We start from the raw sequence: 14,808 nt of genomic DNA on the forward strand, positions 1-14,808 counted from the left end.
CAAGGGATAACGTTGTAAAAAACTACCCTGGCATGGATTCTGTCAATAAAAGTTATTAAAAAAAAAAAAAGAGTAAAGGTAAAAGACTAGAACAGAATTTATTATGCTTCAGCTGAAGTAAAAAAAAAAATCAGAGTAGCAATTTTGATATCAGATAAAACAAAAGTAAAAATAGATCTAATTAAAAGAGATTAGAAAGAAACCACATCTTGATAAAGGCAATCGTAAACAATGAAATAGTAATGATATTAAATGTATATGCACCAAGTAACAGAGCATACAAATTCCTAGAAAAGATATTAAGCCAATTACAGGAAGAAATAGTCAGGAAAACTAGACTATTGGGGGACCTCAATCTTCCTCTCCCAGAATCAGATAAATCTAAGCAAAAAATAAACAAGAAAGAAACTAGGGACACTAATAGAATCCTAGAAAACCAATATATGATAGACCTCTGGAGAAAATTGAAAATTTACACCTTTTTCTTAATGGTACATGGACTCTAATAAAAAATGAACATATATTAGGGTATAAAAACTTCACAATGAAATATAGAAAGGAAGAAATAGTAAATGCTTCCTTTTCAGGCCACAGTACAAAAAATATATATATTCAATAAAGGGGCAGGGAAATATGTATTAAAAACCAATTGGAAATTAAATAATTATATCTAAAAAAGAATGGATCAAACAAAACATCACAGAAACAATATAATATCCTATAATAATTTATGATAACAATGAATGGTAATTTGTGGGTTTGAGTTAAGCTTAATTACTGTTTACACACGTTTTAGTACCTATTTCTCCGAGGTACTTAATTACCATGCTAAAGGCCTATCATCTGGTTTTTGCAGTTTGACAGAAGCAATAAAATTTAGTAAGGAGGATGGGGGGGCAGGATTTAGTGGTAAAAAACTTTTATAAATTATTATTTGCTTACACCTATGCCTACACCTGCACTTGCACGTAGGCCTACACTTGCACAAATTTCATCCAAGAGAATGACAATAATGCAACAACATACCAGAACCTATAGGATGCAGCTAAAGTAGTTCTTAGGGGAAATTTTATATCTCTAAATAATTGCTTGAATAAAACAGAGAGAGAGGAGATCAATGAATTGGGAATGCAACTAAGACAGCTAGAAAAAGAACAAATTAAAAGTCTCCATTTAAATACCAAATTACAAATTCTAAAACTCAAAGGAGAGATTAATAAAATTGAAACTAAGAAAACTATTAAACTAATTCATTAAAATAAGAGTTGGTCTTATAAAAAAAGCCAACAAAAATAGATAAACTTTTGGTAAATTCTACTGGAAAAAGAAAAGGAAAAAAAAAAACCAAATTGCCAGCATCAAAAATGAAAAGAGTGAATTTACCACCAAAGAAAAAGAAATTAAAGCAATAATTAGGAGCTATTTTGTCCAACTGTGCGACAGCAAATCTGACTACATAACTGGACGAATATTTACAAAAATATAAATTGCCCATATTAATGAAAGAGAAAATAAATTACTTAAATAGCTCCATTTAAGAAAAAGAAATAAAGAAGATCGGAGTTCAAATCTGATCGCAGACACTTAACACTTCCTAACTGTGTGATCCTGGGTAAGTAACAACCCTAATTGCCTCAGGAAAAAAAAAAAAAAAAAAGAAATTGAACAAGCCATTAATGAATTTCCAAAGAAAATATTTCCAGGACTAGATGAAGTTACAAGTGAATTCTAGCAAACATTTAAAGATCAGTTAATTCCAATGCTATGTAATCTATTTGGAAAAATAGTTATAGAAGAAGTTGTGCTAAATTCCTTCTATGACACAAATATAGTACTGATAACTTAACCAGGAAGAACCAAAATAAAGAAAGAAAAAATTACAGACTAATCTTCCTTATGAATATTGATGCAAAAAATTTAAGTAAAATATTAGCAAAGAAATTACAGCAACATCAGCAGGATATTAAGCTACCACCAACTAGGATTTATACCAAGAATGCAAGGCTGGTTCATTGTCAGGAAAACCATTATCATAATTGACATATCTTTAACAAAATCGACAGACATAGGATAATCTCAATAGATGCCAAAAAAAAAATCCTTTTTGATAAAATACAATACCCATTCCTATTAAAAACACTAGAGAACACAGGGATAAAGATATATATATCTTTTATATCTTTTTATATAATTTTTATATCTATAAAATTTATATAAATTTTATATCTATTTATATAATAAGCAGTATCTATCTAAAATCTATAGCAAGCATTATTTGTAATAAAGGGAAGTTGGACACATTCCCAATAAGTAAGATCAGGAGTGAAACAAGGATGCCCACTATCATTATTATTCACATTGAACTAGAAATGTTGGCTTTTTCAATAAGAAAAGAAAAAGAATTTAAAGGAATTAGACTAGTCAATGAGGAAATAAAACTATCACTCTTTGTAGATGATATTATGATTTACTTAGAGAATCTTAGAAAATCATCTTAAAAGCTACTGGAAAAAAATTCACAGCTTTAGCAAAATTGTAGGACATAAAGTAAAATCACACAAATGACCAGCATTTCTGTATATATTTCTGACAAAAGTCCATCAGCAAGAAATAGAAAGAGAGATTCCATTTAAAAAAAAAAAAAACTGTAAGCAAAAGAAAATATTTACTTGTCTAACTGCCAAGACAAACCTAAAAACTATATGACACAATTACAAACCATTTCTAACATAAAGTTACATCTATACAAGTGGAAAAATATTAATTACTCATGAGTAGGCAAAGCTAATATAATGAAAATGACAATTTTGCCTAAATTGATCTTTTTGAATGCCATACCAATCAAACTGTCAAATAATTATTTTTATGGAACTAGAAAAAATAATAAAAAATTCCTCCTAAAGAACAAAAGGGCAAGAATGTCAAGGGAATTAATGAAAAAATATTACAAATGATCCTGGCTTAGCAGTACCAAATTTAAAACTATATTATAAAGCAGCAGTCATCAAAACCATTGGGGACTGAGTAAGAAATAAAGTGGTGGATCAGATAAACACAACATAAAAATCAAGTCCTATAGTAATCTACTAATTGTTAAATACACAAACTTTAGTTTTGAGATAAAAATTCACGACTTGAAAAGAAGTGCTAATTAGATAAACAAAACATAAAAATCAAGTCCTATAGTAATCTACTAATTGTTAAATACACAAACTTTAGTTTTGAGATAAAAATTCACTACTTGAAAAGAATTGCTAATCAGATTTACCAAAGGTTTATCAATTTTATTGGTGTTTTCATAAAACCAACTCTTAGTTTTATTTATTAGTTCAATAGTTTTTTTTTTTTACTTTCTATATTATTAATTTCTCCTTTTAATTTTAGAATTTCAAGTTTAGTAATTGATTGGGGGTTTTTAATTTGGTCTTTTTCTAACTTTTTAAGTTCCAGGCCCAATTCATTGATTTTCTCTTTTTCTATTTTATTCAAGTAAGCCTCTAAGGATATAAGATTTCCCCTTATTACTGCTTTGGCTGTATCCCATAAATTTTGATATGATGTCTCATCGTTGTCATTATCTTAAGTGAAATTATTAATTGTGTCTATAATTTGCTGTTTCACCCAATCATTCTTTAAGATGAGATTATTTAGTTTCGAATTACTTTTTGGTCTATTAACACCTAAATTTTTGTTGAATGTAGTTTTTATTGGTAAATCTGATTAGAAAAAGGAGAGAGGGAAATCAAATTGGCAGTCTTAAAAATGAAAAAGGAGAACTTACTACTGATGAAGAGGAAATTAAAGAAATAATAAGGGGTTACTTTGCCCAACTTTATGCCAATAAATTTGATAATCTAAGCAAAATGGATGATTACCTCCAAAAATATAGGCTTCCCAGATTATCAGAGGAAGAAGTAAATTGCTTAAATTGTCCCATCTCAGAAAAAGAAATAGAACAAGCTATTAATCAACTCCCTAAAAAAAAAATCCCCGGGACCAGATGGATTTACATGTGAATTTTACCAAACATTCAAAGAACAATTAGCCCCAATGCTTTATAAACTATTTGAAAAAATAGGGAATGAAGGAGTTCTACCAAACTCCTTTTATGACACAGACATGGTACTGATACCTAAACAAGGTAGGTTGAAAACAGAGAAAGAAAATTATAGACCAATCTCCCTAATGAATATTGATGCTAAAATCTTAAATAAGATATTAGCAAAAAGACTACAGAAAATCATCCCCAGGATAATACACCATCATCAAGTAGGATTTATACCAGGAATGCAGGGCTGGTTCAATATCAGGAAAATTATCAATATAATTGGCCATATTAATAATCAAATTAACAAAAACCATATGATCATCTCAATAGATGCAGAAAAAGCATTTGATAAAATCCAACATCCATTCCTACTAAAAACTCTTGAGAGTATAGGAATAAATGGACTTTTCCTTAAAATAATCAGTAGCATCTATTTAAAACCAGCAGTAAGCATCATATGTAATGAGGACAAACTGCAACCATTCCCAATAAGATCAGGAGTAAAACAAGGTTGCCCACTATCACCGTTATTATTTAATATTGTATTAGAAATGCTAGCTTTGGCAATAAGAGTTGAGAAAGAGATTAAAGGAATAAAAATAGGCAATGAGGAAACCAAATTACCACTCTTTGCTGATGATATGATGGTATACTTAGAGAACTCCAGAGACTCTACCAAAAAGTTGTTAGAAACAATCCACACTTTCAGCAAAGTTGCAGGATACAAAATAAACCCACATAAGTCATCAGGATTCTTATATATCACTAACAAAACCCAACAGTTAGAGTTACAAAAACAAATTCCATTTAAAGTAACTACTGATTGTATAAAATATTTAGAAATCTATCTGCCAAGGGAAAATCAGAAACTTTATGAGCAAAACTACAAAACACTTTCCACACAAATTAAGTCTGATCTAACCAAATGGAAAAATATTAAATGCTCTTGGATTGGGCAAGTAAATATAATAAAGATGACAATACTACCTAAATTAATCTATTTATTTAGCTCTATACCAATCAGACTCCCAAAAAACTACTTTGATGAACTAGAAAAAATAACAACAAAGTTCACATGGAAAAACAAAAGGTCAAGAATTTCAAGGGAATTAATGAAAAAAAAATCAAATGAAGGTGGCCTAGCTGTACCAGATCTAAAATTATATTATAAAGCAGCAGTTACTAAAACCATCTGATATTGCCTAAGAAATAAGACTAGTTGATCAATGGAATAGGTTAGGTTCAAAGGATAAAACAGCCAATAATTTTAATAACATAGTGTTTGACAAACTCAAAGACACCAGTTTCTGGGATAAGAATGCATTATTTGACAAAAATTGCTGGGAAAATTGGAAATCAGTATGGTAGAAACTAGGCACTGACCCACACTTAACACCATACAGCAAGATAAGGTCAAAATGGGTTCATGGCCTAGGCATAAAGAATGAGATTATAAATAAATTGGAAGAGCATAGGATAGTTTACCTCGCAGACCTGTGGAAGAGGGAGGAATTTATGACCAAAGAAGAACTAGAGATCACTATTGACCACAACATAGAAAATTTTGATTATATCAAATTGAAAAGTTTTTGTACAAACAAAACAAATGCAGACAAGATTAGAAGGGAAACAATAAACTGGGAAAACATTTTTACAATCAAAGGTTCTGATAAAGGCCTCATTTCCAAAATATATAGAGAGTTGACTCTAATCTATAAGAAATCAAACCATTCTCCAATTGATAAAGGGTCAAAGGATATGAACAGACAATTCTCAGATGAAGAAATTGAAACTATTTGTAGACATATGAAAATATGCTCCAAATCATTATTAATTAGAGAAATGCAAATTAAGACAACTCTGAGATACCACTACACACCTGTCAGATTGGCTAGAATGACAGAGAAAGATAATGTGGAATGTTGGAGGGGATGTGGGAAAACAGGGACACTGATACATTGTTGGTGGAATTGTGAATGAATCCAACTATTCTGGAGAACAATCTGGAATTATGCCCAAAAAGTTATCAAACTATGCATACCCTTTGATCCAGTAGTGTTTCTACTGGGCTTATACCCCAAAGAGATACTAAAGAAGGGAAAGGGACCTGTATGTGCCAAAATGTTTGTGGCAGCCCTGTTTGTAGTGGCTAGAAACTGGAAAATGAATGGATGCCCATCAATTGGAGAATGGTTGGGTAAATTGAGGTATATGAATGTTATGGAATATTATTGTTCTGTAAGAAATGACCAGCAGGATGAATACAGAGAGGCTTGGGGAGACTTACATGAACTGATGCTAAGTGAAATGAGCAGAACCAGGAGATCATTATATACCTCAAAAACGATACTGTTTGAGGAGGTATTCTGATGGAAGTGGATTTCTTTGACAAAGAGACCTAACTCTGTTTCAATTGATAAATGATGGACAGAAGCAGCTACACCCAAAGAAAGAACACTGGGAAACGAATGTGAACTATCTGCATTTTTGTTTTTCTTCCCGGGTTATTTTTACCTTCTGAATCCAATTCTCCCTGTGCAACAAGAGAACTGTTCTGTTCTGCAAACATATATTGTACCTAGGATATACTGCAACATACCTAACATATATAGGACTGCTTGCCATCTAGGGGAGGGAGTGGAGGGAGAGAGGGGAAAAATCGGAACAGAAACGAGTGCAAGGGATAATGTTGTAAAAAATTTACCCTGGCATGGATTCTTAATCCATATAAGTTATATGTATATATATATACATATATACATATATACACACACACACATATATACATATAAAATTATTATAAAATAAAATAAAATATTTAAAAAAAAGAAAAAAAAATCCTGACTTTCAAATAGGCCAATAATTTAAAATTGTTTCTTATGGATCTATTTTCCACATCAGTGGTTTTTCCAATAAGGCACTTTACATTTCCTTCCATTAGTTTATCCTTTTTAATTTGTTTTACTAGTTCTTGATGTCACATAGAGTTATTAGATTCCATTTGCCTCATTCTAGTGTTTAATGTGTAATTTTCTTCAATTAGCTTTTGTATCTCTTTTTCTATTTGAGTCATTTTATTTTTGAAGGTGTTCTATTCTTCAGTAGATTTAATTTTTTAATTTTAATATTAAAATTTTTAAATTTAACTTGATTAATTTTAATTTTTAATTAAATTTTTTAATTTTTTAATTAAAAAAAGTCAATTGTACTTTTTACGGAATTGCTTTCCTTTTTAAAGTTGCTGATTCTCTTTTGCATATCATTTCTTTTCTCATTTTTCTTTCACCTTTCTTATTTGCCTTTTAAAGTCATTTATGAGCACTTCTAAGTATTCTCTTTAGGCTTGAGACCAATTTATATTACTGCTTGAGATTTCCTCTGTCAACATTTAGTCCTCATCTGAGTTGGTGCTGTGTTTTTCATTGTCACCATAGCAGTTTTGTATGGTCAAGATGCTGTTGCAGCTTTTCTATTTCATGCTCATTTTCTTTCCTTTTCATTTGGTATATGAGATTTTTCATCTCCTGACATATTGAAGTGTAATCCAAAGTACACAACTTAAACTGAGCCAGAAGAACTGATTATCAAAATTTTAATTTGAGCACTTACATATTGGAAATTAGTGTATTCTACAAATCAAGGCATGATTTGTATTTTTGTTGATTGACTAGATTTTAAAAGAGTCATTGAAGGAAAGTTAATATAGATTAAACTTAACAAGAGTGCCAAATATCAGATCCATGATAGGGAAACAGTTTGACTAAACAAGAAATAGAAATGTTTGAATAAGGTAAAAAAGGATAATTCTAATTATATAAAATGAAAAAAAATATATTTTACACTAACAAAATTAATCCAGCTAAAATTAGAAGAAAAACAGTTAACTGAGAATATATTTCAGCAAATATCTCTTATAATGGTTTTATTTCCAAAATATATAAGGAACAGAGTACATTTTACAAGAATAAGAGCCATTCTCTAATTGAGAAGAGATATATGAATAATGATATAAAAACATATCAAGGAGTAATATGATAAAGAATACTGATTCCAGAGTCATGCATATCAAATCTTGTCTTTGATGTATCCCATCTGTGTGACCATGGTCAAGGTTTTTTAACTTTTATGCTCGTCTAAGTCTTCATGCTTAAAATGATGAACATTAGACTAGGTCTCTGAGGTCCCTTTTAAATTTACCTATAGATCTATCTCTATGTATAAATCTTCAAAAGAATTTTTCTATTACTAATATGCATATTTTTAATAAATATTACTAAAAAGATGTTCCTGCATCCCCTCATGGTATGTGGTAGCACAATTAATAAGGAATTTTGCCATTTCCTGCTTGCATAATGGAACAGGATTGGGTTTCAAAGTTAGATTCAAATATCATATTTGCCACTTATAATCTATATGACTTGCATATATAACAACTTCTGTAGGTCTTAGTTTTTTCATATGTAGAAATTACTTGTTAAATTCCTTTTATACCTAAACTTAGTATCCAATGATGTATTTATGGGACAAACTCCATTTTATTTTCATAACCTTTATGGTTGATATTATTTTCCTGTCACTTTTAAACAGGTTTCATAAGTATAAAGGTTACTTCTACTTATATATTTAACATAGAGTTTTATCTCTGTGGAATCCACTTTTCCAAAGAATGTTAGTGTTAATTGATAAAATGAATTCTTCTTACATGATTCTTTTCCTATAATGCTATAGTGATGCTGAATAATAGGTCTGCATCACAATGATCACCAGCCTTTAATGCCAAAAACTAGCAATCAGAGCCTTTCTGTGGATTTTTTTTGCTCTTTTATTAACCTTAAAATAGATCAATCAGAAATTGGGAATGCAAATAATCTTGGGTTCTATGATAATTGAAAATCCCTAATCAAACCCTTGCTGTGACAAAATGAGAGTTCCTAAAATTGTCTTAAAGTAGCAGAAGAGTAGACTTCGATTTATGAGATACTTCCTGATAGTGGCTCATATTTAAAAGTATTTTAAAGTTTACAAAGTTAAAAAGTTAAGTTTCATGTATGCTTTATTATTTGATTTTCAAAATAATCATGGAAGAAAGGTTTCATTCTTGTATTTTATAGATGAGGAACAAAAAAAAAACGGGGGGGGGGGGAGTTAGAGAAGTTCTGATTTGCCCAGTGCCATACAGCTAGCAATTATCTGAAAAGGGAATTGAATCCAAATTTTTTTTTAATAATAACTTTTTATTGACAGAGCCCATGCCAGGGCAATTTTTTTTTACAACATTATCCCTTGCACTTGCTTCTGTTCCAATTTTTCCCCCTCCCTTCCTCCACCTCCTCCCCTAGCTGGCAAGCAGTCCTATATATGTTAAATATGTTGCAGTATATCCTAGGTACAATATATGTTTGCAGAACAGAACAGTTCTCTTGTTGCACGTGGAGAATTGGATTCAGAAGGTAAAAATAACCCGGGAAGAAAAACAAAAATGCAGATAGTTCACATTCGTTTCCCAGTGTTCTTTCTTTGGGTGTAGCTCCTTCTGTCCATCATTTATCAATTGAAACGGAGTTAGGTCTCTTTGTCAAAGAAATCCACTTCCATCAGAATACCTCCTCACACAGTATCGTTGTTGAGGTATATAATGATCTCCTGGTTCTGCTCATTTCACTTAGCATCAGTTCATGTAAGTCTCCCCAAGCTTCTCTGTATTCATCCTGCTGATCATTTCTTACAGAATAATAATATTCTATAACATTCATATACCACAATTTACCCAGCCATTCTCCAATTGATGGGCATCCATTCAATTTCCAGTTTCTAGCCATTACAAACAGGGCTGCCACAAACATTTTGGCACATACAGGTCCCTTTCCCTTCTTTAGTATCTCTTTGGGGTATAAGCCCAGAAGTAACACTGCTGGATCAAAGGATATGCACAATTTGATAACTTTTTGGGCATAATTCCAGATTGCTCTCCAGAATGGTTGGATTTGTTCACAACTCCACCAACAATGCATCAGTGTCCCAGTTTTCTCTCATCCCTTCCAACATTCATCATTATTTTTTCCTATCATCTTAGCCAATCTGACAGGTGTGTAGTGGTATCTCAGAGTTGTCTTAATTTGCATTTCTCTGATCAATAGTGATTTGGAACACTTTCATATGAGTGGAAATAGTTTCAATTTCATCATCTGAAAATTGTCTGTTCATATCCTTTGACCATTTATCAATTGGCGAATGGCTTGATTTCTTATAAATTTGAGTCAGTTCTCTATATATTTTGGAAATGAGGCCTTTATCAGAACCTTTAACTGTGAAGATGTTTTCCCAGTTTGTTGCTTCCCTTCTAATCTTGTTTGCATTAGTTTTGTTTGTATAAAGGCTTTTTAATTTGATATAATCAAAATTTTCTATTTTGTGATCAGTAATGGTATCTCGTTCATCTTTGATCACAAATTTCTTTCTCCTCCACAAGTCTGAGAGATAAACTATCATATGTTCCTCTAATTTATTTATAATCTCGTTCTTTATGCCTAGATCATGAACCCATTTTGATCTTATCTTGGTATACAGTGTTAAGTGTGGGTCCATGCCTAATTTCTGTCATACTAATTTCTAGTTATCCCAGCAGATTTTATCAAATAGTGAATTCTTATCCCAAAAGTTAGGATCTTTGGGTTTGTCTAACACTAGATTGCTATAGTTGACTATTCTGTCTTGTGAACCTAACCTATTCCACTGATCAACTAATCTATTTCTTAGCCAAAATGGTTTTGGTGACTGCTGCTTTATAATATAATTTTTGATCAGGTACAGCTAGACCACCTTCATTTGATTTTTTTTTTCATTAATTCCCTTGAGATTCTGAACTTTTAATTGTTCCATATGAATTTGATTGTTATTTTTTTCCAGATCATTAAAATATTTTCTTGGAAATCTGATTGGTATAGCATTAAATAAATAGATTAGTTTAGGGAGTATTGTCATCTTTATTATATTCGCTCGTCCTATCCAAGAGCACTTAATATTTTTCCAATTATTTAAATCTGACTTTATTTGTGTGGAAAGTTTTTTTTTTGTAATTTTGCTCATATAATTCCTGACTTTCCTTTGGTAGGTAGATTCCCAAATATTTTATGCTGTCAACAGTTATTTTGAACGGAATTTCTCTTTGTATCTCTTGCTGTTGGATTTTGTTGGTGATGTATAAAAATGCTGAGGATTTATGGGGATTTATTTTGTATCCTGCTACTTTGCTAAAGTTATGAATTATTTCTAATAGCTTTTTAATAGAATCTCTGGGGTTCTCTAGGTATACCATCATATCATCTGCAAAGAGAATCCAAATCTTTGTGTCTACAAGTCCAGAACTCAACACATCAGACTAGCTTATAATAGAAAACCAAATATCTGGAAAAAAAAAAACAATCACTATTCTCAAAGGTGAGAAAAGGAGATTTAGATAACCCAGAAGAAATGAAGTCATCATATACATGTGTGATAACATGACTTTCCTATTCTTTCCTTGCTGAATAAATGAATTATTTCCTGTCATTTTTGCACATTGGTTGAAACACTGACTTGTTTTTATTTCCAAGTTTCATTCTGAATCCAGTTCTTTGCCAATTTTGAATACTTGTTGATAAGTCTCTATGTGACATTAAAAATGCTAGAGGAAAAGTTGGGAGAATAAAAGTTGGGAGAGAGAGAGAGAGAGAGAGAGAGAGAGAGAGAGAGAGAGAGAGAGAAATAGAGAGATAATTTATTAAGACTTTATTATGTGGCAGGCACTGAGTTTACTTTTAATGACAAAAAAGAAGACAGTCTTTACTCTTAATGAACTTGAATTTTCACAAGAACATCACATAAAGGGAAAAAGGAAGATGAGGAAGAGAGAATGGAAGAAGAGTACCTGAGTGATGACATGGCAAGCTTTGGAGAGAGGGAGCATAGCTGAAAAAAAAATGAGCAATGTGAATGGAGCACCTCATGGTATGATGGGTCTGGGTACTGGACTGTCATTCATGAATATGTCTAATGGTGGAATTATCGTCAGATAGTAACACCATGCACTGTCTTTGCTGAAATTAGCAGCAATGCAGCCTGCACAGTGTTAGCTGGACACACCTATAAATCGGGCTGATAATCCTCATAACACCCCATACTGCCAACACACACTGTCTATAGTTGCACATCCTACAGGAACTAAGTGTGTGATGCATTGCTCATCAAAAAACAAAACAAACAAGAAATGGAGGAAAGGGGAAGGGGGAGGATGCAGCTAGTTGATACAGTGAATAGAATATCAGCCCTGGTATCAGGAGCACCTTAGTTTAAATGCAGCGTCAAATATATGACACTTGCTAGCTGGGTCACTCTGGGCAAGTCCTTTCATCACAATTGTTTGGGATGGGGTGGGGGAAATTTAGTATAAATATTTAGATGCTGATGACAAAGCAGAGCTGGAAGTGAACATTTATTAAATATTTAATATATGCAAGGTTCACTGGTGTAAGGATTGAGTAGAAGGATTAAGGCAAAACCTGTGATTTCATTAATAGAAGGAATTCTTTGGTGAGAAACTTCCTCTATTATTGCTCACTGGCATTTTCTCTGCAACAGTCAATCAACTAGGCTTTATTGAAAACCTATTATATGCCCCAAGCATTGTGCCAAGCACTAGAGTCTTAAAATATTGTCCTGGGAAGGTAAAATGATAAATGATTTTTCCAGTATTCCACAGCCAATATATATCAGAACTAGGACTTAAATTCAGGTTTCCTGACTCTGAAACCAATTGATTTGTTGTTATTGTTGCTGTCATTGTTGTTTTAATCTATATCATGTGTTTCATTAGGGATACAGAATAAACAAAAAAGTCAGATAACAATTTTTAAAATTTTATAATTAAACAAAGTTTGTATTTAACAATACAAACAAATGCAGGCTAAATAGAAAGTTACTGGGAGTGTGGTTACAGGAAAATTATTTATGAATTAGGACATTTCTTTTGGTGATTGTATACAAGATAAATTACACAAAACATTGACTTGGGGCAAGGAGACCAGTTAAGGTGAGGAAGCTATTACAAAACATGTGGACAGGTGGTGATAAGGATTTGAGAGATGTTCATTGCAGTGGAAATGAGGAAGACAGAATGTTTTTACATTTTATAGTAGAGAAAAAATCAGCAGAACTTGATAATTAGTGTCAGGGATAAAGAAGATAAAGAGCAAATGAGAAATGCATGATTTTAAGTATGGATGAATTGGATCAGGATTTTGTCATCCCTATTCATTAGAAAAAAGGAAAACAGGAATTAGACATTTAACAAATCTTTGTTAAATGAAGTAGGTTAGTAAGCAGAGCAAGTTTTTATTTTTGGTGGGGAGGGAAACATGAATTACGTTTTTTACATGTTGAAATTGAGATGCCAGAGAAATATCTCAGTAGCCCAATAAGCTGTTGGAAATAGAACCAGAAATCAAAAAAAAAAAGTTAGTCTAAATAAACATATTTACGAAATATTTGAAACCATTGCAAGAAGTGGGGTCTTTAAAGAAGAGCATGCAGGAAAAGAGAAGTGACAAAAGAAAGGGTTTGGGGATTATCTACACTTAGGTGTTGGAATAGTATAGGAGGAAAAACACAGATGCCCTAGGGTTAGAGAATATCAAGATACAGAGGATAGTTGATATTTCCATGAGCTACATAAACTTCAAGGAGGGTAGAGGTAATTCTGAAGTGATCTTTCAAGAATATTGGGCTTAGGAGTTCAAAGACCCAGCTTTTTGGCTAAGTCCAATTACTAATTTATTGTATGATCTGTCAAATCCTTTTTATAAACTATTTCTTCATTTATATGATAATGGAATTATAGCTGAAAGGGGTTCTTAAATCACCTTTACCCACTTTCTTTGTTCCTCGGTTTCTTAAGTAAAACAAAACAAAACAAAATAAAAAACAAAAATGTTCCATTGTAAAGATAGGAGACAGAAAACTGTTATGAAATGATTGCAGTTTATCTTACAAGATGTGTGTGTGTGTGTGTGTGTGTGTGTGTGTGTGTGTGTGTTTTGAGAAGATATCGTATCACATGTTACTTTCCATCTTTCACAATGCATGTCCTCATGTAGCCACTGTAGTAAATGGGTGTAATACAGTATTGTAATAAAGAGTGCTGAATCTTTCTTGATCTATGGTAGTTCTCTCCATTGTCTTCTCTCCATTGTTTTTCTTCAATTATTCCTGTCTGGTTTGTTTGCACATAAGTGTTTGCATATTGTCTTCCCCATTAGACTATGATTCGTTTATGAATAAGGATGGTAGTGGGTTTTGTTGCTTTATATTTAGTATCCCCAATATTTAGCACAGGACCTGGCACATAATAGACCGGTGATAAATGCTTATTGACTGATTGACTGATAGAAGACATACATTCAAATTCATACATTTACTAATTTTGACATCATGAAAATGAAAACTTTCCGAATCCTTGTTTTCTCATTTTTAAAACAAAGAGAATCCTATTTAGATTAATTATCTCACACTGTTATTGTGCTTTGCAATCTTTAAGTTCTACATATATGTCCTATTTCTATTAAAAATATTTATGGAATGAATGAAGCTCTTTATTCTTCCCCATTCCTGAGGACATTGCAACTCTGCTTCTTTCTGACTCTATTCTCTAATCAGAGAGAGAGATAAAAAGAGAGAGAGAAAGAGACATACCGACAAAGACAGAGACAGAGAAACATTTATATATT

This window comes from Antechinus flavipes, chromosome 4 (genome assembly GCF_016432865.1).
Source record: "Antechinus flavipes isolate AdamAnt ecotype Samford, QLD, Australia chromosome 4, AdamAnt_v2, whole genome shotgun sequence".
Classification (NCBI taxonomy): domain Eukaryota; kingdom Metazoa; phylum Chordata; class Mammalia; order Dasyuromorphia; family Dasyuridae; genus Antechinus; species Antechinus flavipes.